Here is a 25,642-nt window from a genome sequence, read left to right on the forward strand (position 1 = left end):
CACGGCGCTGCAGGAGCAACAGCTTCAAAAATGGTCATCCTAGAAACGTACCTCTTTTTCATACGAAAGTCTAAAAAGGATGCTCCCGATTTGGATGAAAATGGCCCTCAACTGTCAACCGGCCTTGTTCTCGGGGAGTCTGGAATGTGTGTATGTACCCCAACAACAGCCCATGCAGGGCTCGGACGGGAGGAAAAGGCCTCCCCAGGGGCCCGCGTCACGGGCCCTGCAGCCTCAGGAGGCTGCCGGACAAGGCCTTTGCGGAAGACCCTGGCTGGGCCACCGGTCACGACGCAGCTGCCTGTCATTTCCCAAGCACGTTCCGAGACAAACACACGAGACCGAGGGCCCGCCGAAAACCTCTGTGCAGGACGAACGACTAACCTCGAACGCATGTGGGGAAAAAAACAGCAGAAACTGGGCTTCTCCAGAAAGTCTCGTGCAAATCCTGTCCACACCGCTTTCCTCGAATTCGTGACCTCCAGAAGCTACACGCAAACTGAGTTCGCCGATGCACGCGGACAGCACGTTAGCTAGCAAAACCGGCCCTGACAAGCAGCCTTGAGAAATCACCGTTTCCAGAACATACTGCCGCCGGTGCAGCTACGTTTAATCTTTAAACACGGGAAGAACACGGAGAGGCTGACAGGACAGTCATTCCGTAGTACGAAATCCATGTTACGATGTCACTTACTCAGAGCCGAGCGTGGGGCGAATGCCTTCCTCCTTCTGGGGTCTTCGTGCGAGCCCGTTTTCTGTCTTCAGTTACCTGTTAATGAAAAAGACCCCACGGGAGTCAGCAATGGCAATCTCGAAATCCTCAAGCACCCACTCTTGACCGCCGCACAGCAGGCAGACGCCCGAATTACGGGCATCAGGAAGTCGGAATGACCCCCATGCCAGGTGGCCGACGACCACCGCTGGGGACCCTTCCCGCACACAAGAGACGACGCCACGCCTCACGCACACGACCGCCCGCCACGTTTATGATGTGAGGACCTATGACGAACACGTCAGCTCAAAATCTGGGACGTCACCTCCACGGTCACGACAGACACGGTGCACTCCACCGTCCCGCAGCACGTGACGCGAAGACGCAGGTGTCTCCAGAGCCCGCGCAGCTCAGCAAATTCTCACCCCCGACAACTCCTCACTCCATCTCATGGGACAAAGTGACAGGGCTCGTGGCCGCTACGGTATTGGGAGCCCGGAAGGTGTCCGTCCTGGCAGTGACGTGGCGCAAGGTGACACGGGACAGTGGGGACAGTGATCGAGTAAGCACGTGCACGAGCTCCATCAGCAGGGGATCGAGTGAAAGGCAAGCTACGCAGCGGGACAGGAAGTCACCACGGGGCACGGAGCTTGCTGTGGGGACGGGGCCGGGACTCTGGGAGGTGGCACAGGGGCCAGGCTGTGGACACAGTGACCGTGGTGCGAGGGCGGACGGCCAGCGGGCTGGGCGGCAGCAGGGAGCGACGGCAGGATCACGGCGGGCTTTGCAGCCTGTGGACAGGGGACAAGCCGGCGGGGAACACGTCACGGGAGCGGCAGCAGACCCCATGGGACGACTTCCGGCTTCCGGCTGCCGCAGTAATTCACATGGTAGCGCCGTCTCCTGGGACGGAGAAAGGCTGAAGCCCTTTCTTTACGCCTTGACTGGGAAGAGCCCATCCGATCTCCAAGAGCTGGGGAAGCAGGTCATGAAACGCAGCCGTCTGAGCCAGGGGGACAGGTCGCGGCTCCAGGGACCTTCGGGCGCTTCTAAAGCGGGTTCTTCTCACCGACGGCGGCGCTGCCGTTGTGGACGAGGCGGCCTCGGGCGCCGTGCGTGCTGAGCGGCGTCGCTGGGTTTGACCCACGAGAGAACAGTGGCGACCCACTGCCCCCTCCTCCTGAGCTGTGACCACCAAACCCCACGCCCAGACGCTGCCAAGTGTCAGGCAGGTGGGAATGCACAACAGGCTTGTAAGGACAAATGTCTCTCAAAAGTCAGCAACGGACTAGCAAATAACAGCTGCTGAGAGACGGATGACGGGGAGGTCAGCGGATGACAGGACGCCAAGGAACCGCACTGCGTCCTCTGCATGCGCACACTGTCTGGAGGAAATCTAGGGGGACTTCACAGAGGAGGCGAGGCTCCTGCCGACCCAGGAAGTCAAGTGAGCAGGAAGAGAAAGGGGCTGCAGACAAGACACGGGGGCATGGAGCGGACGCAGAGGTGTCTAGACACGTCGGGTGATGCTCTCGTGCTGCTCAGCAAAGGGCTGGTGACACCGCAGAGCCAGAAGGCTGGGCAGTGCACCGAACAGCGCTGCCTGACCAGCATGGGGAAGACGGGGCCGTCTGGGCCACACAGCCCTGCAGACGGCACACACCCACGCAGGAGCAGGGCCCCTTGGCTCAGCCTGCTGAACCATGGACAACCATGGACGGGCGTGGGGCCTCACCACAGGGGAGGGGACAGCCAGTCAGGATGCAGGGACTCGGGGAAGAAGGAATCCAGCCCGACCAGTATGGACCGACCTCAGTGCGTGGCCCCCCCAGGTAAGAACACCTGCCTGGCGGCAGTGCTGGCTCAGAGACCAGCCTGCTGGTGGGGGGGGGCCCAAGACTCTCCTTTGCGACCTGCACCTCAAGCATCCTGCTCCCAACCCCTCCCTGCCCCCCAGAGTGAAAACATAACAGACCCTACTCTTTCTGGCTCTGTTTTCATTAGAGAAGGCTCAGGAGGGCTCCTACCCCCCGCCCACACTGCTCAGAATGCTTAACTGCGTGAAAACGCTGACGAACTCGCCAGGTGCCTGACCTACTTTATCGGCCATTCTGTCTTCATCCACAGCGTTACTGTGCACACACGCTGCATTAAAAAAAAAAGTTAAAAAAAAAAAACCAAAAACGGACCAGAGTTAGAGGCCTCACTTTGCTCCTAATTAAGAAACTCTCCCTCTCTCTCTGGACCAGAAGGTTCCTCGGCTGTGAAACGAGGGCATTAAATTATTTATGACGTTTCATCCGCATCGAAAAAACCCGAGGAACCATTTTCCTGTTGACTTCCCTTCGCAGATTCTAAGGGAAAACACTAGCAAAGCAACGAAGCAAGAATTTGCAGAAGGATTAGGAGGGAGGGAGGGAGGAAGGATGGATGTCTGTGTCCGTCTGTCCTGCAACCAGCCGAGTGCGCGAACACACGCAAAGGGCGTAGCAGGCTCCCAAAGTTGCCGCAAAGATGAACATTTCGAGTCCGGACACATTCGCGTTGTGCCATCATGAAAAGGTGAAAAATCTAAAATGCGTTTTCAGAAGCCGCTGAGCATCACAGAGGCGGTGCAGACTCCTCTTAGGTCCTATTTTTCTGTTCTGAGCGAACCCTGAAATAAGCAGGCCAACGGCCAGGGGCTCCGACGGGTTCCGGCACGTAGCAGGGGTATTCGTGAACCCCAGAGAATTCCGAACCCCTTCACTGGCCGCGGGGTTCGAACTCTGTGGAGTGACGCTTTCGTCCGCTGCCTTACCCAGACTGAGCAGCGGCTTCAGATGCGGAGATGACGCCTTCAAGAACACATTTCAAATCCTTTACATCAGCGGCCCTCACATGGGCCAGATTTTGCCCCCTGGGGATCCTGGCCGATGTCTGAAGACGTTTTTAGTTGGCGGGACTAGAGGAAGAGAAATTTGCTGGCACCTAGTGAGTGAGGCCGAGATGCCACTAAACACCCACACAGGTTTCTCAATAACCTGCTATCTATCGACTTGAGTTATTACTTCATTACCTCACGTACCGATGAGGATTCGGGGGTGTTTTAAATTCCCATCGCCAATCCTGTGTTTACCCCTGACGTGTGCCCCACAGAGTAACGTTTTGGGGTTAAAAACACATATTCTTTCCACGACGGGACGGGCTCAGCTCAGTTGACTACGGAGACCTTTCCTGAGGTTACTGGCTGCCTCTGTTTTTGCTCCTTAATTTCCTCTGATTCTTTGGGAATCCTTCCGACATCCTCCGCCATCTTTCCATGCTTCACGTGGTCAAAACTCTCAGAGAATGTGTCCGCCGCCCTCCCAACTCTGCTCCCCAGGCCTCCCTTCTGAAGCTTCCAGCCTTTCGGTGTCAGCGTTGGGTGTGCCGAGCCTAGAAACCACAGTGACCTTGGGACAATCCCCTCCGCCTCCTTCAGTGCCTGGGATCCCCACTCTCCCCTTCCTTGGTTTACTCTCTTTTGGGGGGACACATTCTCCAGGAGCTTCCCGAGCTGTGACGTACGGAAAGCGAAATTATACTGATACCCCGTATATATACAAACAACCGCATTCCATCCCTAACTAACCAGTGCGGGAAGGACCGCGAAATCCTGAGTGAAAATGATCTCCACAGACTTCTGTGCTCAGTCTGTCGTCCGACCTGCACCGTTGCTAAGAAATCGGACGTTATTTCTGATTCCAGGTCACTTTTATGACTTTTGGTTTTTAATCCAGAAGAGTCCGTAGAGACCGCCTTCGTCCCTAATACTCTGAAATGACACAACAGTGACGTTCATGCGGTAATTTTTTTCGATGTGCTTAAGCTTTATTCACTGATCTAGTCGCCTACTGGGAAATTACTCTCTTCTTCAGATTTTAGATTGGTTTTTTTATTTTCTTGTTTGCCTGGAATATCTATTAGGCAAAAGTCTGGGTAGCCACTTCTCATCTGATATAAAACTTTCCTACCCGCACTGGCCAATGAGGCAGCAGCGGCCACGTGCGGTGACTGAGCAGCCGAGATGCGGCTAAGACACTCGAGGCATTCGCGTCTACGTTTTTATTTTATTCCAAATTGATTTAAGTTTAAACAGTCGTGTGGGCCAGGGGCTGGCGTACGAGACGGCACAAATCTAACGATTATGACAAAGCGGAGCCGGAAGGAGACGACAATGACAAAAGTAGTGGCTTCTGTGTCGACTCTGAGGTAACAGTACACACGGGTTCAGGAGAAAAACAGACTTCAACTTCTCTATCTCCACCGCGAGTCCTTTTGGTATCAGGTTCTCCGCTGTGATCCCTTACCGCCTCCCTCCCTGTAGGAACTGGGGGACTTTTTGAGTCGTGTCACACAAGCAGAAACATCCATTCGCACCCAGGCTTGGGGTTGAGCGCACCTAGTGTAGAAACGGGGCCACTGGGTTCTCTCCCTTCTCCTGAGGCGGCTCACAAAACAGACACCTGAACTATAACACTCACTACGCTCACAGCACGGAACAGAAGCAAGCATGAAACATGACAGAACCGAGGGACAGACCGCGGCCTAGCTCCCGACACCCCGAAGACTGCGTTCGGAGAGCCTCCCCATCGCTGGCTTCTTTCCACATGCTTTGCTAAGAAGCACCCCTTCTGCAGAGGGGGCGCTCCAGCCGGCAGGCCCTAGGAAGGCATGCCGTGGCGTTCTCTGTACATCAGCTTGTTGGTTGCTTCGTTCGTTCATTCATTCATTCATTCATTCATTCATTCATTCATAAGTACCACGAACATAATCCATTGTTGTCCAGACACGCTATAAACAAGGACGGAGACAGAAAACAGAACAAAGCCTCTTTGCTCTGCCCGCTGCAGAGCCAGAGAGCCTGTCTGCATCTCTGCGAGCCACGGTCACTAACGCTCCGTGCTCAGAACACGGCGGCACGTAACAGGTGCGCCTTTAAAACAAAGGGCCGCCTCCAAACGGAGACTGTTTTTTTCCCCAACTTCGAAGAAAAACAAACATAGCAGCGCTGTAGGTATAGAGAAATAAACATGCAGGGGAAATCATTCATTTCTTATTTAAGGATCAACGGGAAAACACGTTTTCTTTATGCGTTGTTCAGAGAAGTCGTTCCATATCCATTTGTTCCTGCGAAATGACATTTTATTATGCGTGCAGGTTTTAGTTCCCTGTAAAAGTATGAGCTATTCAAATAAAGAGAGACACTAAATGAGACATTTACATAAACTTGATTTCTCCTTTCATGCTTTATGAGGCTGACTAACAAGTATTTCATGCTCCTAGAACTGGCAAAATCAATCGTCCTGATGTGTGTGGCTGCACGGGTACAGACACACGTATCCCGTACCCACACCCCACGCCGGCAGCGTCACTGGCCGCGTGTGATAAATGAAAATCAATCCCCAACTCACACCACGAAATGCCAAACGAAGTCCACGTACGAAGACCAAGATGTGATTTGTCACATGGAAATCTGGTATGAGATAAGGCAATCGCTTGACCCAGTTAAGCTTATCATGATATATAATCCATGGAAAGCTAATTCCGACGGAAAAAAACAAAGCCACCTAATGGCGGGCACGTATTCCCCAGCCTCGCACCTTTTGAGAGAGGCCAGGCGCCCAGCTCTGAGAACTGCCAGCGCCGTTAATGGCTCTTTGTCCCTTGTCCATCTCCAGGGAACGGAAACTCACCCTGTGCATGTCACCGTCTTGCAAGCTCCCGAGCCTTGGGGCCAGCGGCATTTGTCTCCTCTGGCTCCAGAACGAGAGGCAGAAAGGGAGACGGAGCTGGGGTCAAAGCATCAGAGCCTTTTCTGGTTAGGACACGGCCATGTTCTCTGTGACTCTACCTGGGGCACGGTTGGCCTTCTGATTAAGAGCGTGGACGGAAGGGCTGCCAAGGACTCTCCCGCAGGCCTTGTGTGTCCTTGGGCCAGGCAGCCTCCCACCTCCAAGTCCTCGTCTGCATAATGGGGAGAACAGGGTGACCCCTCGCGGTGCTGGGGTGCACACCACCGCTCGGGCAGGGAAATGACAGAGGCCCCTCCCCGGCACACTGCGCACGCCAGGTAAGGTCGGCTGCAACTGCTTTCGACGTTATAGTCCATACGCTATGACATCGGCTTGTCACTAAGCAGCCGTGTGGCCCCAGACGGGAACCCGTGAGCCTCCTATTTCCCTGTCCTGGTAAATCGGGGTAAGGGACACTTACGTCGGCGACAGAGCTATTGGGCGGAACAGAGTCACACGCCCGTAAAGCCCGTAGCACAGCCCCCGGACCAGCCCCACTGTAGATTGGAGGGCGTCACTGGTGCACGGCCGAAGCCCCAAGCCGGTCCCCCAAAAGCGTTCCAAAGCTTTCCTGCTCATACATCCAGAAAGAGCCCCTCTCTGTTTAGTGGGAGGCGGTAAAGAACTGGTTTCCATAACTGTATTTTTATTTCCTGCTTTTCAACAAAAGTCACGAAGCCTCTTCCAGGCTGAGGCCTGGTTTTCAACGGAGTTTACAGGACACCTGTCCAGCGGCCACACTGAGGGAGACGGAACAGAATGACCGCTCCATTCAATGTGCCTTGAAGCCCAAGAACTGATTTTAAAAATGTTTTTCCACCCCCAGTAAAATAAAAACGATCCGAGAGCTTCAGCTAATTGTTATGCACCTTTCTTTCCTAAATGGATTTTTAAAGAACTTTAATTTCCAGGCTTCAAAGGCTTAGACACCTTCACCTCCCGGTCCGCTCAACAGCTGCGGACACCTCGTCGCACTAAATTTAGAAAGACGCTTTGTCCCGATGTACCGCGACAGGAACCAGCCAGTGAAAACAGGCTGCCGCTCGCACATCAGAATTCAAACGTCACTGCGAACGGACACTGTCCCACACGCCAGAGGACTTCCGTTCACTGAAATACTTAACTCCCCGCCTGGGAACCGCTGGGAAGAAAAAGATTTCACGTGAGCTCCGAAACCACACACGCGATCGGCAAACCGGGCAAACCAGGGCAGACAGCAACCTCGCCCTGCAAAGTGACATGAAGCCGAGAGGTGAGACACCCCCCCAGACTCACCGACTGCAAATTCCATCAGCTGCGAGGTGACTGTGACTGCATTCCGAGCCTCCTAGACGCCCATCCAAAGAAACGAGCTTGCACAACCTCGCTAGCTCCTTGAGTCACAGCAGCCACAAATCCAAGAAGTTCCAACTATGGCAAACACAGGCGCCAGCACTGGATGTGCAACACTCTGGCCTTGGTAGATGCTATCGGACGCTCCACTGGGCTACCCCCTACCCTGAAACGACCCCCAGCGTCAGGCAACCAGACGCCGCCAAAGTCTAGCTACGTCGGTCAAGTTCCTGAGTGTGCAGGCGACGGGGGAGCAGCGTGCAGGTCTCCCCACAGCCTGCTCTGCTGCAAGCACACATTTTTAGAAGAGCTCCGCGTCTCAGCTGGGCTGTGGGTCCCTTGGGGTCGCAGAAACGCGTGACGGTGTGTTGTAAACACAGTTCGGAGCCAATAAATATACCACATCTGCAACAGCACGCTAACGGTTGCCTAGTAACGCGCCGTTCGGGCTCGATCAGACGTGTATCTTTCACCGTCACGTTTGACCCCTGGCTGTCGTAACCGACGCTTCGATAAACCAGGAGAACCGATGTCTCAGGGTCGAAAATGTCTGGGGGCCACGTACGCAAGGCGGCTGCAATTCTATCCGCTAATGTTTAGGGGAAAATGCGTAACGGTGAGACACGTTCATAACAGCACATGCCTCTGAAGTTATTTGTGTTTCTACTTATCACAGCAGGGTCTGTAGGTAACTGCAGAACATTAGAACACACGAGATAATTGACTCAAATCTAGAGGTGACTCCAGGTGCGTGCATAGGAACAAATTTCCAGGCTTCCTGAGAAAGGATGAAAAGTGTAGCATTAAAACACTTTCACAAATTTGAGACTTTCAGAAAAACTCAGTGAGTAGACACGATTGACCTCAGTCTGCCAACAGAGTCCTATGTGTTTTGGCTGGAGGCCACCCTGGTTGACCCCGGCTGTCTCAAGGGAATGACTGATAGTGTTGTCTTTCTCTCTCAGAAGTGGCCCATTTTGGACAATCCATCAGAGATGAGCCAACACCCAAGATGGCCCAGAATGACGGCACGGAAACTTCAAGGTCCCAGATGTCGCTTTCTGTGTAAAGAGTGGGGCGCTATGAAACTGGGGTTTGCAACATGGCAGACTCGGCAGAAACAGCCCTTGGTCAGAACCGCGTGAATCGTCACGGCAAGCGCCCTCCGTCTGCCGTCCTGACATAATCAACGCCTTCGACAAAGTCAGCGCAGGGACCTCGGCTCGTCCTTCCCGCTCCTCGGCGACGTCTGGCTTCGCCGTTCCTGCAAGGCCCTCCTTTTCACTGGCTTCTCGGACTCCCAGAGAATGTTCCGGAGCGTTCTAGCCGGACCGCAGACGCCACGAAGGCAGGAACGGCCTGTTTTCAGCTCCTCCGTGCCTGGCGTGTAGCAGCCGCTCAGGAAACAAGCGTGGACTCTCTCTCTTCCTGCGTCCTCACTGCCCCTCAGATTCCTTTTCTGGCTGTTCATCCTCCCTCCCATCCACGAAGCGTTTCCCCAACATTCTGCCTTCGAATCTCTTTCCTCCAGCTTCGTTCCCTTGTGATGTCACCTAACGAGCCACTGCTCTTCACACGTAACTCTAAAAGCTCTATCTCAAGGTGACGACGCTTCCTCTGCCTGCTTCACGTCTCCACTGGGCTCCCGTCTGGCACCCCGAGGCCACTATTTCCCATGCGAGGGGCACTGTCCTCCCACTCAGCCTCACTCCATATTTCCTTTGACCCCTCTGACCCCTCCCAACACGCCACCCATCAGATGACACGTCCCGTCATTTGGACCCCACGGCGTCCCTAACGTGGCATCTCTCCACGCCCATCACTTCCAGATGACCGCACCTCCTTGCCGTCTGCCTGACCCCTCTCTCTGCAAATCCACAAGACCACATGACTCTGCCCAAAGCAGAGACGTCTGATCCGAGCTCATCACTCGAACTGCTCCGCGAGCTCGTGACACCGCCTGCAGAAGCCGCCGCGTCCTCCAGAGCCAGACAAGCCAGGGATGGAGCTGACTCCGTTTCAAGAATAAATTAATCACACCGCCAGGTGTCACGGTGGTCGGCGGGATGGTGCCCCCTCCCTCCTGCTCTGGCCACACCCCGATCCCCAGCACCTGTGAATGTGTCACGTTACACAGCATGGGGGAATTCGGGTGGCAGGTAGAATTCAGGATGCTAATCTGAACACCCCGCACCAAAAAAGATAGTTATCCTGGATTTTACACGTAGGCCGAACGGATAATCAGGGGAGTCTTTTAAATAGGGAAGAGGGACGTGCGACAGCCCGTATCACAGTGATGCCATGTGATCAGGACTGGACCACGGCTGGCTCCGAAGATGGAGGAAGGGGCCAGGCAACGGAGGCTGCCTCTAGAAGCTGGGAAAGACAATTCAGAAACAATACGAAACACCGGGAAAGCAAAGCAAAACAAAGCCACCCGAACGTTTCTCTCCCCGAGTTTCCAGGACGTAAGAGAGCCCTGTAGACGCCTCGGTGTCAGCGCCGTGAGACCCATCTTGGGCTTGTGGCGTCCAGAACCGTAAGATAATAACCAGTGTCGTGTGAAGCCAGTAACGTGGTCGTCCGTGAGAGCAGCGATGAACAGTCAGTCAAGCTTCCCACCCAAGGTGGTGGCGTAGGGGACACGCTGGGCTCCCCTCCTCCCAGGGCACATGGGACAACGAACACCTCCAGAGCCATCCCCCAAAGAGCTGGGGGGCGTCAACGGCTTCTGCACAGCCAACGAGAGAGAGCACACAGAAGCGGCTTTGGGCGGACCCCGCTCCGCCCTGCGGCCCGGAGGGATCCCCAAGGGCCGGGGGCACTAAACGCACGGGTTGGAAGGACGCCTAGGCTGCACAGAAAAAATCCACTTAGACCCCAGGGGCACTGCCAGTGGGACGGCTGCGGGGACTCTGTCCTGGCAGGTATCGTGGCCACCAGACGGTACCCGTGGTGGCCCTCCCCCGCCTCACGGCAGGCAGGAACTCCACGCAGCTGCTCTCGCTGCAGGCCACGGCCGCCCCGGCTCTGCCTGTCCTGGGACGCCTCGAGGCCCTCGCCGGCTCCAGCCACAGCTGCCCGTGGCTCCTGCAGCTCCTGCTCCCGCTCCCCGGCCCGGGACGTTCCTTGGCTTCCCAGCGCCCCGGTGTGGCTGGTCTGGGGGCTTCATGCAGACCGTGCCTGCTCCAGCTGCCCTGGGACGTCCCCCCGCCCGGGCCCACGGCAGCTCCAGCCTCAGTGCGGCTCGCCCCTCATGCTCTCTGCACCCCACACACTCCAGGGAGCCAGCCAAAGACGACGAGCACACAGTCTACAAGGGGAAATCTCCCATGTCCAGTCACTGCTTCAAGACCAGAGAGGGTGCTGTTCTGCCCAGTTCACAGAAACAAACAGAGAGAGAGAGACAGCCCGAAGGAGGCGCAGACAGAGATTCCAAATGAAAGGCCAGGACAAAACCCCAGAAAAAGCACTAAATGAAACAGAGACACGTAACCTGTCAGGAGAGAGTTCAAAACACGGCTTACAGGATGCTGAGCGAGCTCAGTGAGGACTTCGGCCAGGAGATGGGAAGACATAAAAACAGACACAGAAGCCAAGACAAAGACCAGGCAGCAGCGAAGCCTCCGGCAACTGCACTCAACACCTTAGAGGGAATCGGCGGCAGATCAGGTGCACGAGGCCGAACGCACAACTGGAAGACGAAGCAGCAGAAAACACCCAATCAGAACAGCAAAAAGGAAAAAGAATCCAAAACACCGAGGGCAGGTTAAGGGGCCTGAGGGACAACATCAAGCGTGACAACACGCACATCGCACGGGTCCCAGAAGGAGGACAGAGACGGTAAGAAATCGAAACCTACTGGAAGAAAGAATGATGGAAAACTTCCTCGACCTGGGGAAGGAAACAGACGTGCCAGCCCAGGAACCTCAAGAAAGTCCCAAACGTGAACCCAAACAGGCCCACAGCAAGACACGTCCTCGTTAGAATAACAAAGTTAAACCGAGAAGGATTGATTTTAACTTCAAAGTGGAAAACCAACAGAAACAAAGAAACTTCACTATACATCAAGTGGGTAACAACCGGATTATAGAAAAACGGAAAAGAAAGAACCCAAATAGCTTAAGCTCTTGTGCTTTCTCACGCTCCTCGGTCTGAAGACAAAACGATGAAAACCAAACGCGAACTCGACTTCACAGATTCGGCAGTTTATTGTTAATAGCGGAACGGGTGTGGTAATTGTGAAACAGTTTATGTGTGTGACACACTTCAGCAGAGGGGTGACTGTAATGCTCTTGCTGGGAGCCAGGCGTCTCACGGTGACGGACGGAAGCCACGAATCCAAAACGGGGACAGGCTAGGATGAGACGATGTGGCTCTTCTCCCCAGTCTGCCGACAGGCAGGACGCAAGTGATGACACCTCGGTGGCCATGAGCACAGCTGGCTCCCAGATCTCGGGTTCCGAGAGAACCAGGGGTTCCTAGCAAAACAGTGGAGTCCGGAACTGGGGCCGGAGAGTCACCCCAGACCACGTGCCGGACGTGAAAACACACTCCAAGAAGGACAGGTGCACGAGCCAGCTGGAAGGAGCCCCCGCTGGCCAAATCTGGGATAATCTGAGCATCCAAAGAAGTAACAACAGGAACAGACTACGACCCACCAAATAAAATCAGAATCCGTGGATCCATATTTACGGAAGTAAATAAATAAATAAGGAAAGATTTTACAGTAAAATGTCAATAAACCCAGACAGAACACTAAGAGTTTACCAATCACTATCTGGCAATCACAGTGACTTGATTTAGACCAAGAGCTACCAACATACCACACGAAACACACGACATTCACCTACCTTTAGATCCCTTCCCCGCAAGTTGGTTATTAATTACAAAGGGGAAAACAGTGACTTTACAGGACAGGAACATGGAGGACACGCCGCGCATTTGGTGATCACAGTTATCATCGCCATACAAGGATACATCACAATCACCTGCCACACGACAGGACCAGTAACGACGTAGCGTCACCTGTACGTAACCTGAATCTAACGATGCGTCGCATGAACCCGAGCCCTGGGTCACGTTGCAAAATAACTGGTCCCCTCTCTTCAAAGTTGAGAAGCGGAAGGACAGACCCATTAAGACTGATCCAGGCGAAGGCAGGCTGGGGAGACATGACAACTGAGATGCCGCAGGTGACGTTGGATTGCATCCTGCGCCCGAAAAGTTCCTACTACCGACGACAAGTAGGACCATGCATGAAATCTGAATGAAGTCTGTGGGTTGGATAAGGGCAACATATAAGTGTTATGTTTCCGGAGTGGGACACGCTCGCACTGTGGTCACTAAGAGGATGCCCTTGATTCTAAGAAACACATGGTGACGTGGTTAGAGGTTAAGAGAAAACATACTAACACCCGCTTTCGGCCACTGCGTGCCCACTGTCCTCTGCTCACACCACCTTCTGGCGCTGGCAGCCAGAGTAGAAACGGAGGCCGATGTTCACAGTGGCTTTACTCGTGACAGCCAAGAAGTGGGAACAACCCGCACGTCCATCCATCGGTGGAGGGATGAGCGCATTCTGACAACGGAATGTCACTCGACCACGAAGAACGAAGTGGTCACGCATCCTGCAACGTGAGTCTGAAAGCGTCACACTCAACGGAAGACATCGGACACGAAAGACACGCTGTCTGGCTCTGTTCGTCTGGAATGTTCCGAGGGGCGAGTCCACACGCACAGAACACGTGAGCGTTGGCCAGGGGCTTTGGGGGGTGGAGATAACTGCTGGGGGCACAGGGTTTCTATCCGGGGTGATACATGTTCTCAAGCTGTATCGTAGCGATGTCTGCACAACTCTAAATATACTGAGAAATCACTGAATTGTACATTTACGGCGCAGGAATTTTGTGGTACGTAAATAATGCCTCAATATCGGTATTTTTTAATTTTTAAAAAAGCTCTCTGAGATCTTTGAAGCAAAGATTAGCCAGGTACCTGTGCATAAATATTGAAATACACAGTTATGTTATTACTGTACAATCAAGAAGCTACGGACAACTTCCAACTTTTTAAAAACAAGAAAACTCTTCATTTACTCTAAGACATGAGATTTTAAATACGTTCCTGTAATATCAAAAACGTCATCGTATAATTTAAGTTGGTTAGAGGCATATAGATGGCTCTCTAATTCAAATGACACCTGAACAACAGATTTTACCAAATCAAGTCATATTTGCACGTAAGAGTTTCAGCGTGTTTGTGATAAAAACTGAAACACGTAAAGCGTTTCCTAGAGTCACAACAGAAGCTGGAAGATGAAGCTCACTGGAACATCTCCTGATTAGGACTCAACAATATCCACACCTGCGGCCCTAGGTTAAGTGGATTTTAAATTCAACGTACGTGGATTAACGCATCCAAATTTCTGTCTTCGCACGTGACAAAAGCTTCAAGGACGACCGTGAAATACATTTTTGAAACGGCCCAGTTGCTGATGAACCCGCCACAGAGCTTTTTCTCCACACAGTGCTAGAAAGGGTACGCACGTGATGCACACACTTGAATTTCAGCTCATTTCTGGGAATATACTCTTGAGCCGTCTTTCTAGAAGTCAGAATTTTGCAGGGGTAGGATTCACTCAGATTCTTCAGAAGCACCTGGACAAATGTGGTCAGTGTCGGCAGCACGTGTCACGCCGGAAGACTCGGGGCCAGTGAAAACAAGGAACAGCTGAACACGGCTCTCTGCTGGGCTGTATTTGTCACTGCAGAGGCTGGAGGCCACGGCACGAGCCAGCGACCGTGCTGGACCCTGATCTTCGGCCACGTGGTGGCTGAACCCTTTGTTCCAATCTATAAAACTCTGGGCTGTCACTCCTAGGCTAGTTTACCTGCTGTATTAGTCTCCTATTGCTCCTGTACCAACCACCACAAACTTAGCTGCTTTAAGCAACACAGCCTTATTCTGGCAGAGTCCTGGAGGTCAGATGTCTAGGTCACAGGGCTTCACTCCTTCTGGGGGCTCCAGGGGACAATCGTTTCCTCGCCGTGTCCAGCTCCCTGGCCCGCAACCCACATCACCCCGACCTCTCTGGTGGCCACCCCTTCTTTCTTACCCCAACCCTCCGTCCTTCCACTTAGAAACACCTTGTGGGGACTCTGGACCCAACGGGGTCACCTCCCCATCGCGAGATCTCGGAGTCGCACCCACAGAGTCCCTTTCGCCGTGGTCGGTAACCCAGGCGTGGGTTCGAGGCCAGGACTGGGCCATCTTCCGAGGGCCATCACTCCGCCTCCCACAAGCATCAAGGACCAATGCGAGCGACGTGAAGCTTCTGGAGAGTATGAAAATACCTCATCGACTCTTGAGCACAGGAATGAAAGAGGTTTTAATGTCACTGTCACCAACGGCATCAACATAGGCAGCAGTGACAGGAAATTACAATCCCCTGGGCAAATGTTGGGTATTCATTTAAAAAGTGGGTGCCAGGGCACAGTCCCACGGCAGTGTGTGTGTGTGTGTGTGTGTGTGTGTGTGTGTGCGATGTGGCGTTTATACACGGCTAAATTACTTAACATTTAAAAAAAACTCACAAAGGGAGGCTCTACGACATTTTCCAGTCCAGAGCTTCTCCACCCCCGCACTGGGGCCACTTGAGGTCGGGTCACTCACGGTGGCGGGGGCTGTCACGCTCAACACGTCAGGCAGCATATGGGGTTCTCCGCCCACGGGACGCCGGGAACATCCCGCCCACTCTCCAGCTGGAACAAGCAAAAATGTCTGCAGACGCCGCCAGATGTTCCCCACACACACGACTGCCCCCGGAGGTGAAGGTGAGCCTCCGCCCTGAGCTCCCAGCGTCCCCAGACGGGCTTTGGCGGAGGCGGTTTCAGGCGCACGCAGCCCCCGAAAACAGGACGATCGACCCCCCCAGATCGCACTCAGCGGTCAGAACCACCTTCTTCGGACGCGCCTTCAACTGGGTTTCAATTCTACCACACGCTTCGACCTACATTCTGCTCAACCAACGTGCAAGCCTCTGCGAAGAAATTCTACAGGAGTCCTTTTCCCATAAAAAAAAAAAAAAAAAAAAAAAGTATTTTCCAGATGATTTTGGAGTCTTACAAAAACACGAAACCGCTTTCTCTCCGTAGCTCCACGCCGAGGCCTGCCATCACGTCGGGGACAGGACGAGGGAGCCGGTCCCCCGTTAACCCAGATCTCGTCTCCTTCTCGTCGGACCGCGATGTTTGTAGGTTGCTTTAAACGACTGTTTATTTCCCCTGGGCCTGCGGACAGAGAATCAAACGCACTCCTGGCAACCGAGAGAGACAGAACATCAAAGCTCTTCGCGCCTCCTTTTAACTGCGAGTCCAGTGAGGACGGGTCCCCTTCCATCCGACATTTTCTCTCCCCGATCACCATCCTGGCCCAGAACCTGGGGCAGGGCGGGAAAGAGCTATTTCTAGAATCCCAGGCAGGTGGCCGAGATCAGAAGTGAGGGGCCCCTAGGCGTTTCTCAGACGGAACCCTCTGGCCAGGCACCAGGGGAGGGAACATGCCATGTCTACCCGTCGTCTCTGAGCACTTTGTCACCTGTGTCTATCCCTCCGAGCACTTTGTCACCTGTGTCTACTCTTTCCCAGACGCCCTTCTCCAGGCTGATGGCTGAATGAAACGAATCTTTCACGCTGCTTCGAGGATCTGAGCACAGCGGAGTCGGCTCAGGACTTCTTCAGTACGAAGTTCCAAACGAATTAATGGCTGCACATCACTGAGTCTGGACGGCGAGGCGTCCCAGTCAAACTGGACGCCCGACGCACAGGGTCCCAAGCTCTGAAGCTCCGGCGGGTGAAGGCACCGCAGACCATGCCACGGTGAGCACGGTGGATGGAAGTCCGGTCTGCAATGAAGCCTGCTGGGTCCCCTCGGGGGAGCGAACACGTCCCCATCTTTTTGGGTCACGAAACATAAGAACTTGAGTGGCTCTTATAACAGCCCGGGACGCAAGCCGCCCTCCGACATTTGACCTGAAGGTCCAAGACCACAGAGCTGGGGCTGGCTGCCCCCCAGAAAGGGCTGAGTGGGAAATCCTTCAGGTCTGCTGAGCCGAAGGGCAAAATTGAGAATGTGACGTAGAGACGAGGTAACAGGACAGACAACGCACCTGCAGTGATGCAGTCAACATCTTACGAACGCCCGAACGTGAACCTCCTGTCATGTCCACACGTCATGAAATACTCCTCTCCTGACATGTTCCCCCAACCATTTACAATGTCAAAAGCATTCTCGGCTATACGAAGACAGGCAGCGGGCAGGGTCTGGCAGGGGGCTGCAGCATGAGACCCCAGGAGCAGCGCGGGCAGCCGCCACCTCCTGGTGGCCGAACCTGCTGGCCCAGCTCCGGGCCTGGGTGGAAGACGACATGCCAGGCCAGCAGCAACAGACGGGACCCCGGGCTTGGACAGCCTTTCTGGGCCCCAAAGGCTCTCTGTGCTGTGTGTGCTAAGGAACTTATGTCTGGGACAACTGACACCTCTGAACACAAGAAGGAGTGGCGTTTTTTATATAAATGACGCTGCTTACCCCTTAAACGGTGCCTTTTTCATGCCTTAGTTTGCACACGTATACATCAAAATTAGCGTTACTGGTTAGGGATAATGGGTGTGTCACACATCAACACGAATGCCCAGGGATCACCAAGGGTCTCAGTTGCATCTCTTTGTACAGTATCCTTGGAGGAACTCTTATAATCCCGAAAGCACGAAAAATCCTGCAAATTGAGCTTAATGGATCCTGAAACATTTAATACTAAAACAGGACGCATCCATGAGTCAGCAGATGTTGGACAGATTACAGTGTATTGGCCATTGTCATAATTTCTGATCGGTTCTCATGAAATTTTACAAAGGCCCCACATTTCAATTCTGCGAACATTCTAAGACCCTCATGACTAAAGCGCCCTAGAGGGTCTTGATCGATTTTCCTAAGTTTCACGCTTCATTCATGACTGGGGTGGTCACAAAACCTACTCAAGGAGGTGACGTTTTGTTTGTGTAAATTTAAGAATCATCAATAGATCTTTAAGGGGGGCATCTTTAGAAAAACACTGAAAGATGCAAAAAAAAATATATATAGAAAACAAACAGAAAGGAATGAAAATGGACTGAAGAGGTCAGTGGAAACGGTGTGGGAGGAATGAGCACGGAAGTGGGGTTCTTGGTGCACCGTGTAAATGTGTTTTATCTTTTAAACAATATCCTCACTCTCCAAAGATTCAGGGGCAAAAAGGGAAAGAGAAAAAAGAAACAAAACAATTAACGCGCGACACAGAGAAAGCGAATTTCGCGAAATGCTGACAGCTGATGAACAGAAGAATCCTTAGCTGTCTCTTCTAAGTTTCCCACGGGTTGGAAATTTTTCCGACTACGGATCGGAGGAGGTGGTTCAGGGACCTCGGCCGTAACCAACTCCCTGCGCTGTCAGACGCCAGCTCCCCCTGGCGACTGTGTGTCTTCCACAGAATACCTACTCAAGCCCGTCCTGATATCAAAACAAAAGTTCACATTAGTCTTGTTTAAAAAAAACAAAACAAAACAAAAAAAAAACTGCTGACTTTGCATTTGTGCCAAGCTTCGTATTTATAGCTAAGTGCACACTTTCCCGAGTCCGTAGATTCTCCTCGCCGTCGGCTGGGCGTGCGTGACCATCGCCCGTTCCTCTGCGGTCTCGGGCAGGCCTGGCACAAAGCAGACGACCTCCACTATGTCCGACTGGGCCGGAACCACCGTGGCACCATGCAGCCCTAGGTTCTCCAGCTGGGACACCGCCTGGAAAGTTCCACAGACCCTGGGAGAGAAGCGAACTTCCCGTGCTCGTGACTGAGCCAACAGCAGCGCTCAGCACGTGGTCGGGAGAGCTGACGGATTCCCGACGGCATTGACACGCGCAGGCCCTGGACGGCTCGGCAGTGGGTGGCAGGGCTGCTTCGAGGGCCACGGTGAAAGCTGCGACTTCCACTTCTTGCCGAGTTGAAAGTGTGCAGGGTGGAGGGAGCTGCGGGGCCGGGGGCTGCGAAGCTCAGCGGACTTGTCCAGACGTGACTCAGACCGGAGCGAAGTCTGCACGGAACTTTATCAGCCGGTCTCGGTCAAGGTCAGCGACCTGGCTCCTCAGGCAAACCCCCAACCCTCTGGTCTCCTGAAGGGGACGCGTAGTGATGTTTTCAGGTGAAGCGCTTCCTCAGCTGAGGCCTCTGTAACACCTGGAGGCCACGCAGGACCCAGCACCGCCACGTGGCAGAACACGTGGCCATTAAACGCCACCCCGGGGGACACGCGCACGCCCAGCGCCGTCGCAAAGGCGGTAGCACACAAGGCTCTTTAAAAAGCCACTGTCAATGCCATCGTGGGTCCCCAGCTTGGGGACGGAGAGCACGCTGACCTCCTGCCCCATGCCCAGATCCTGCTGCACCCGGCCCCGCTGTGGCCCGCAGGTGGGCGCGTGACGCCCGCTCCATCCACTGCTATGTCCTTCCATGGCAGCTGGCCTCTGTCACGCACACGCACACGCACGCACACACACTCTGCATCTTGAGGTAGAGTCTCGGTGACACAGTGGTGTGACAGTGTCCAGCCCAGCTGGTTGGTTCCTGCCACAGTGAAAGCTGCCTCACGCGGCCGAGCTGTGCTACGTGCTTCCTGCTGCTGCGTCCCACAGAGCTTCCCTGCTCTCTGCTGCTCGCCTTGTGCCCCTCACCGGCTCCCAAGGGGCCACCGATTCCAATAAACTCCAACCAACTCCAATTGGCTCCAATTGGGCAGAAACGGTGTCCATTGCTTAAAGCCAAGAGCCCAAACGGACACTCATTTAACGGGAACGTCTGTCTGCTTGTCTACCAACGCGTCCAAAGTGGGCGTAAATAACGTGTGCACGTGTGTGGACACACGCGCCACAGCGGTAACTGCACGGAGATCATCCGCAGAAACACAAAAGGAGCTGGCAACAGAGCTTACTCTGAGAAGGAAGGATAAGAGGAAAAAATAGGATTTTTCTTCTTTCTTATACCCTTCGAATTCTTAAATTTTTAACTAAATCAACAGCACGTACTGTGTAAAATAAATGCATACGAACCTATAAAAGGAAGGCCGAACCCAGAAAATACAGTCACGCCCATGAGATATGCTTCCAAAGCAGTTCCCTGTGACACCATTCACCCCGCAGGTCACCTACAGCCGGCACCTGGAACCCGGTGTGTTCGCAAGCGAGGCACAGCCTTTTCTTCTCATCACAGACAGAGACCTGAGCCACCAACGCTGCCCCTAAACCCCCCAGCCCAACGCAGTGACTCCCCACCCCAGGCGGTTCACATTTAACGAATAAAAAATTCACCGATAACCGGGTGGCACCATCACGACCTGACAAGCATCTGCTTCGAGAATGCTGCACCGGTCCAGTCAGAGTTAAAATTCCACCAAACAAGTTTGCTTTCCTGTCTTGATTTCGTTCCGTTCGTCTACTGCTTGATTCCCAAGCGACGTCTTCATCCTGGCCACTGAAAGTTTCCCTTTAATTGTTCGTATCGTGCGCCTCATACAAAAAGCACACTCCGCCTTTATTTGCAACCAGAAAGGGAGAAGCAACGTTAGAGATGGGGCGGAAATGCATGCTGCATTCGGACTTGATTAAACTGACCGGGGCGGGGGGGGAAAAAAAGGCGTTTTTACATCCTTTCGACGGCAGCAAGACAAGGATATGCAAAAAATACAGACTTAGACTGGCTAACGGCAACATCCTCTGCAGTTTGTCACTAAATTGGAGGTTTCCCCAAAGAACACCTCGAGCACTGGTGACTGCAGAAGTGTCTTCCGGGCCCCTCACTGTGCATGAAGGACCCCTGCCAGAAACCGTCTCTCTGGCTGGCCGTCACCTGCAGGACGATGGCCATCTCAGTACCAAGGACCGATCCCGGCACAGCCCACAGGGCACTGAGAAGCCCTCTGGCTTTGCCCGTCACCTGTGACCTCTGACTCTGTCGACCAGGCACCAGAATGCCTCAGTCACGTGACTCGGTGCCACCCACTGTACGTAATTTCTTGTGACGCGCCGCCCCTACCTCATTCTTTGTCTTGGTGACCTACCTAGCCCATGAGACACTCGTCCCCATCCCCAAACCCGAATCCCGGCTGGCACAGTGACGTGTTACCTCCGACGACGGCAGAGTGATGCTGATGACCTCACACGACCTCTGGCCACAGGGCGGGAAGGCCCCACGCCCGCGTGGGAAGCCGCCCACTTCCCGGGCCAAATCATTCCTGCACCGCCGCTGCCACCTGTCGTGGACGCACAAACGGTCTGCACGCTCTGCCGTGCTGGCAGCCGCCGTGACTTCTAAGAAGCGACCCGGAGCCAACTCCGTGCCCGGGCACCCTCCGGAGCCCGCCGGGGCCATGCGGTTCTCACGGTCTGTGTCCTGCCCGTGAGTGTCACCTGCCATTAACTGACAGCACGTGCCCTTCCCGCGACGTCACGGAGCACGTGTGAAGATGCAACGGACAGGTCTTGCACGGACCGGCCGCAGCGCGTGCCACCCGCAGACGGCGTGACGGTGACCACGTGCCACGGCGGGGACCAGAAGGGCGGCTTGGCGCCGAGAGAGACGTCTCGAAACGCTCTCGTGGAACGACACGGGAGCGCTCCCACAAACTGCTCTTGGCAGAGCACAAAACACAGATGAGCGAAGCCATCTGGGAGGGAGACTCACGCTCCCGGAGACGGCGAGATGGCAGCCAAGTGACAAAGAACGAGCAGTCAGTCGCAAGGAGAGAGGAGCCGTGAGCGGGGACCGTCAGCGAACACCCCGCCACTGACTCAGCGCCCGTGCGGCACGACCCTCCCCCGCTTCCTGGCACCGAGGGCACGCAGCGACCTCACAAACACGGTCAGCTCCGTCCTCCTGGTCTGCCAGCCAACGTGGCAACACGTCACCTCGACGAGGTGCCCACACGGCACTGCAAGGGGCAGCCTCGGCCCAGACCGACCCCCGGTCACCCCAGACCACCGCCCGCTCCTTTGCACCTGGGACCTTCCCGGGACCACAGTCCTGGGACGAAGCCGTCTGCATTTGAAACAGCGTCCATGCGCCCAGATCATCCCCAGATGTCACTGCAGACACCAAAAAACCCAGAGAGGACAGGAATCAAGGGTGCCATTCCTTCTTCCCAGAGTCTCCCGTCCCCTGCCGTTCCCGGTCCCTCCTGCTGCCTGAGCGTCCTGTTCCCCGGCAGCTTTCTTGGGCACGAAGGACTGTGAACGCCACCCGCTCTGCTGTCCCAGGCCAGCCTGGTGCTGCGGGGCGGTGCCCCGGACCTGCACATGCACACACCTTGGCGTCCAGCCATGCGATCTCTTCCCAGCCACCCTCACTCACCCAAGGCCAATCGTGCAGACCTCAGGTGCAGCAGTGGACGATAAGCACGGCCTGGGGCTTAGACACGTGACACCCTCCAAACCACCAAAAGCACAGAACAAACAGCATCCAGGAAACAGTCATAAGACGGAGCCGGAACCTCCCATCAAGTGTTTACTACAAGAAAAGTGATATAAAAACCAGCCAAAAAAGCTGCATGACTTCGACTAAGGCCTGGACCTTCGAGGGAGGGGAAGACAATAAAAAACAAAATAAATAAAAGAAACCAGACAGATTAAATCTAATCTCCAGTCTCCGTAAATCTTTATGTTTAAACTATTAAGGGAACCTGACGTCAGACGCAGCACCACCCGCCCAAGAGGTTAACACCTAAGGTCCGTGGGTGAGTGTCCCGTCTCCCCAACAGCCGTCAGCCCCCCGCGGCCCTGAACTTGGCTGCGGTCGAGAGCGAGCGGACATCCTGGGCTGGCTCCTGGGCACAGACAATCACACTCCTTCCCTCCTTCCCTCCTTCCTTCTTTCCCTCCCTCCCTCATTTCTGAAGAACCCTCATCTTCTGCCAGGCACCCGTCCCAAACACAGGTGAATAAACTCTACCAGGACACTCCTGGCACCTGGATGGTCCCAGCACAGTGCAGGAGCCCACGGTGCAAATATCAACGACGACCTGACTCGACACGTGACATTTCACCGATCTGGCCCACATGTTAGTTCTCTCGAGTCGCCGGTCTTTCTGGCACCCATTCCAGAACGTTCTACCCTTTCTGCCCGCCCCCCATCATGGCCGGTCACGCTGCCGCGAGACTTCTGAGGCGTCTGCACTTCCCACAGCAGCTTTCCCTCCCGTGGTCTCAACAGAAGATTTAGGCTTTAGCTTCCCAAGCTGATTCTGCCCTGTGTCCCCGCCCGCGTGCACCCCGCTTTCTCTGCTCCGTCCTCCTCTGGTCTGTCCCTGTCTACCGTCCTGAAGGACCCCTACTCTCGTGCTACAACCAAGCTCGACATCCTCTCGTCGTAGGGGAAAAAACACCTTTTTTTTTTTTAGCGCGTCTTTTCCGAGACTCCAGTTTGGGGCCAGACAATAAATGAGCAGCGTGAATCTCTGCCGAGCGCACACGGTCTGTGTTGTGTGTCGCTCTTTACGTGTCAGCTCTTTTGAGATGATAAAAAGCCATTCTCAGCCCAGGGGCTGCACAGACACAGGCCGCGGGCTGGCTCTGGCCCTCAGGACGTACTATGCCAACTCTGACCTATGTGTGACTGTTTTACGTCTTAGGTCGTTTTTGACGGTGTCCCTCCATTGACCAAAAAAAAAACGCTGAGTGGTCTCGCCACGTACAGGACGCGTTCCGTGCCCCAGAGCCGGCCTCCAGGACGTCGACCACTCCCCCGCCCGAACATCCTGGCTCCGTTTTCTCCTTCGGACACCTTGGAACGCTGCCCAGTGGCCTGGTCTGCGTGGTCCACTGTCCTCCCACTGGCCACACCCACACCAACCGGGAACCTGGAACGTTGTCCTGCCTTACACCTCGGCTACGCGTCCACGGCCGGCCTCTCTCTCTCACTGAGCCCAGTGCCAACCCCGGCACCTTTCCACAAATCTGTCTACACTTAAAGTGACCTGCCTGTGCTCCCATGTCCCCCAGCTTCCCTTACCCCGAAGTGCTACTTCCCCAAGACACCCAGAACTACCAATTCTTGGTGTCCCGAGCGGCTCCACAAAGGTTTCCTTGAAGAAGAACTCTCTTTTCCAGGGCGGCATCAGAAGCAGAATTTAAGACTGACCGTCAGCGGGATCACCAGTAACCACCACCGCACCATGTGTGCCCAAACTCATGTCCGACCTGTGAATCTGAAAACCGGTCTCATGTATCATGTCTACTGGACTTGTCTCTGGGGACACGGCACGGCTGCTAGGTCACAGATGCTGCCCCACTGTCTCTGTCTCTCTGTGTCTGCATAATCATGCTATAGAGCGAATGTCTGTGATCTCCCAAATTCATAATGTCCCATGTGATGGTATTTGCAGGTGGGGACTTTGGAGGGGATTAGGGCATGGGGGTGGAGCCCTAAAGAACAGAATCGGTCCCTTTATAAAAGACCGCGGAGAGCTCCCTAGTCCCTTCCGCCACATGAAGACAGTGAGAAGACAGCCCACTGTGAACCAGGCAGCGGGCCCTCCCTAGACACCAAATCCGCCCAGGGCCTCGACCCTGCACTTCCCGGCCTCCAGAACTGCGAGAAATAAATTTCCGTGGTTTATAAGCCACCGAATTTATGGCATTCCGTTAGAGCAGCCCAAATGGACTAACACAACCACCGTTGGGGAGATTCAAAACTCTCCAGTGGTCGGATCATCATCGATGTCACGAGCAGGGTGGACGCAATATCAGGTCAGTGCTCGTCCTGCATCCCTGCCTACCTGCGACAGCGAGCTCTTCAGCATGCCCGAACGGGAGTGCCGGGACATCTCTGTCGCTAACGTACGCACACTACCAAAGACGGTGGATCTTTCAAGGACCAAGCCACCCCACCCGACCCCGACCACGGACTCTGCTCAAAGTCAGCGCTCGGTAAATCCTGATTCCCCGGACTCAACGTGCAGAGAACTTCAGGATCTCTGGCAATTCCGGGAGGAATCGGCGGACGGACCTTCCCAGACGGAAAAAGAATCAGCAGCAGTAACGCGGAGGGTCGAAACCACTCTGGGAGTCTTCGCCACGCGACAAAGCCTTCAGCCAACAGACTCTGCTCTTCCGTTCCTCGTAGAGAGAGATGGCTCTTGTCCCACCACCCGAAGAGAAAGCAAGTCACCGCTTCGGCGCAATAGCTAGAAAGATGTCGTCTTTATCGTGAAAATTCAATCGGCAGCCTCCGCTCGCCACATCATTTTGCTCCGCGGCTCCATGTGATGCGTCCCCCCACCCCACCCTGGGGAGGTTAATGCACTGGGGGTGGCTGGAAAGCGAGCCATTTGGAAAAGCCAGGTCGGCCCTCACCTTACGAGAATGACCTGTGCTTCGGTTTTACAGCTACGCTAAGCGGGCGGCCGGGCCAACGCTCAGACTTGGATTCCATGGGGCTCAGTGCGTAATCATGACCTGCGTACAGCACACGGGACTTAACTTCCCGGGGCACTGTCAAGACGACACTCACAGCACGTGACGGAAGCCCTGACTTCCGCCGCCCGGCCAAGCGAGAACTGTCCAATACACTTAAAGTGCCACAAAACTAGTAAGTACCGTGATGCACGCTGGAAAGGCACTTGAGAAGCACCAAGTCATCGTAGGAGAGGATTCCTATGACGATGGCCTTCGAGTCGTCACAGCTCGTTACCGACACGACGAGGCT

General features: G+C 54.5%; 1 protein-coding gene across 2 annotated transcripts in view; it reads right to left on the minus strand.

The window, feature by feature from the left end:
• LOC120594220 (F-box-like/WD repeat-containing protein TBL1X) overlaps positions 1-25,642 on the minus strand; it is a 182,123-nt gene that overhangs the window by 114,147 nt on the left and 42,334 nt on the right. For both annotated transcript variants that reach the window (XM_039852224.1, XM_039852222.1), the window contains exon 2: positions 695-769. The gene's annotated coding sequence lies outside the window, so the exon portion shown is untranslated. The remainder of the gene's footprint in view (positions 1-694; positions 770-25,642) is intronic.

Source organism: Pteropus medius, unplaced genomic scaffold, assembly GCF_902729225.1.
Source record: "Pteropus medius unplaced genomic scaffold, Ma_sr-lr_union100, whole genome shotgun sequence".
In the NCBI taxonomy this organism is placed as follows: Eukaryota; Metazoa; Chordata; class Mammalia; order Chiroptera; family Pteropodidae; genus Pteropus; species Pteropus medius.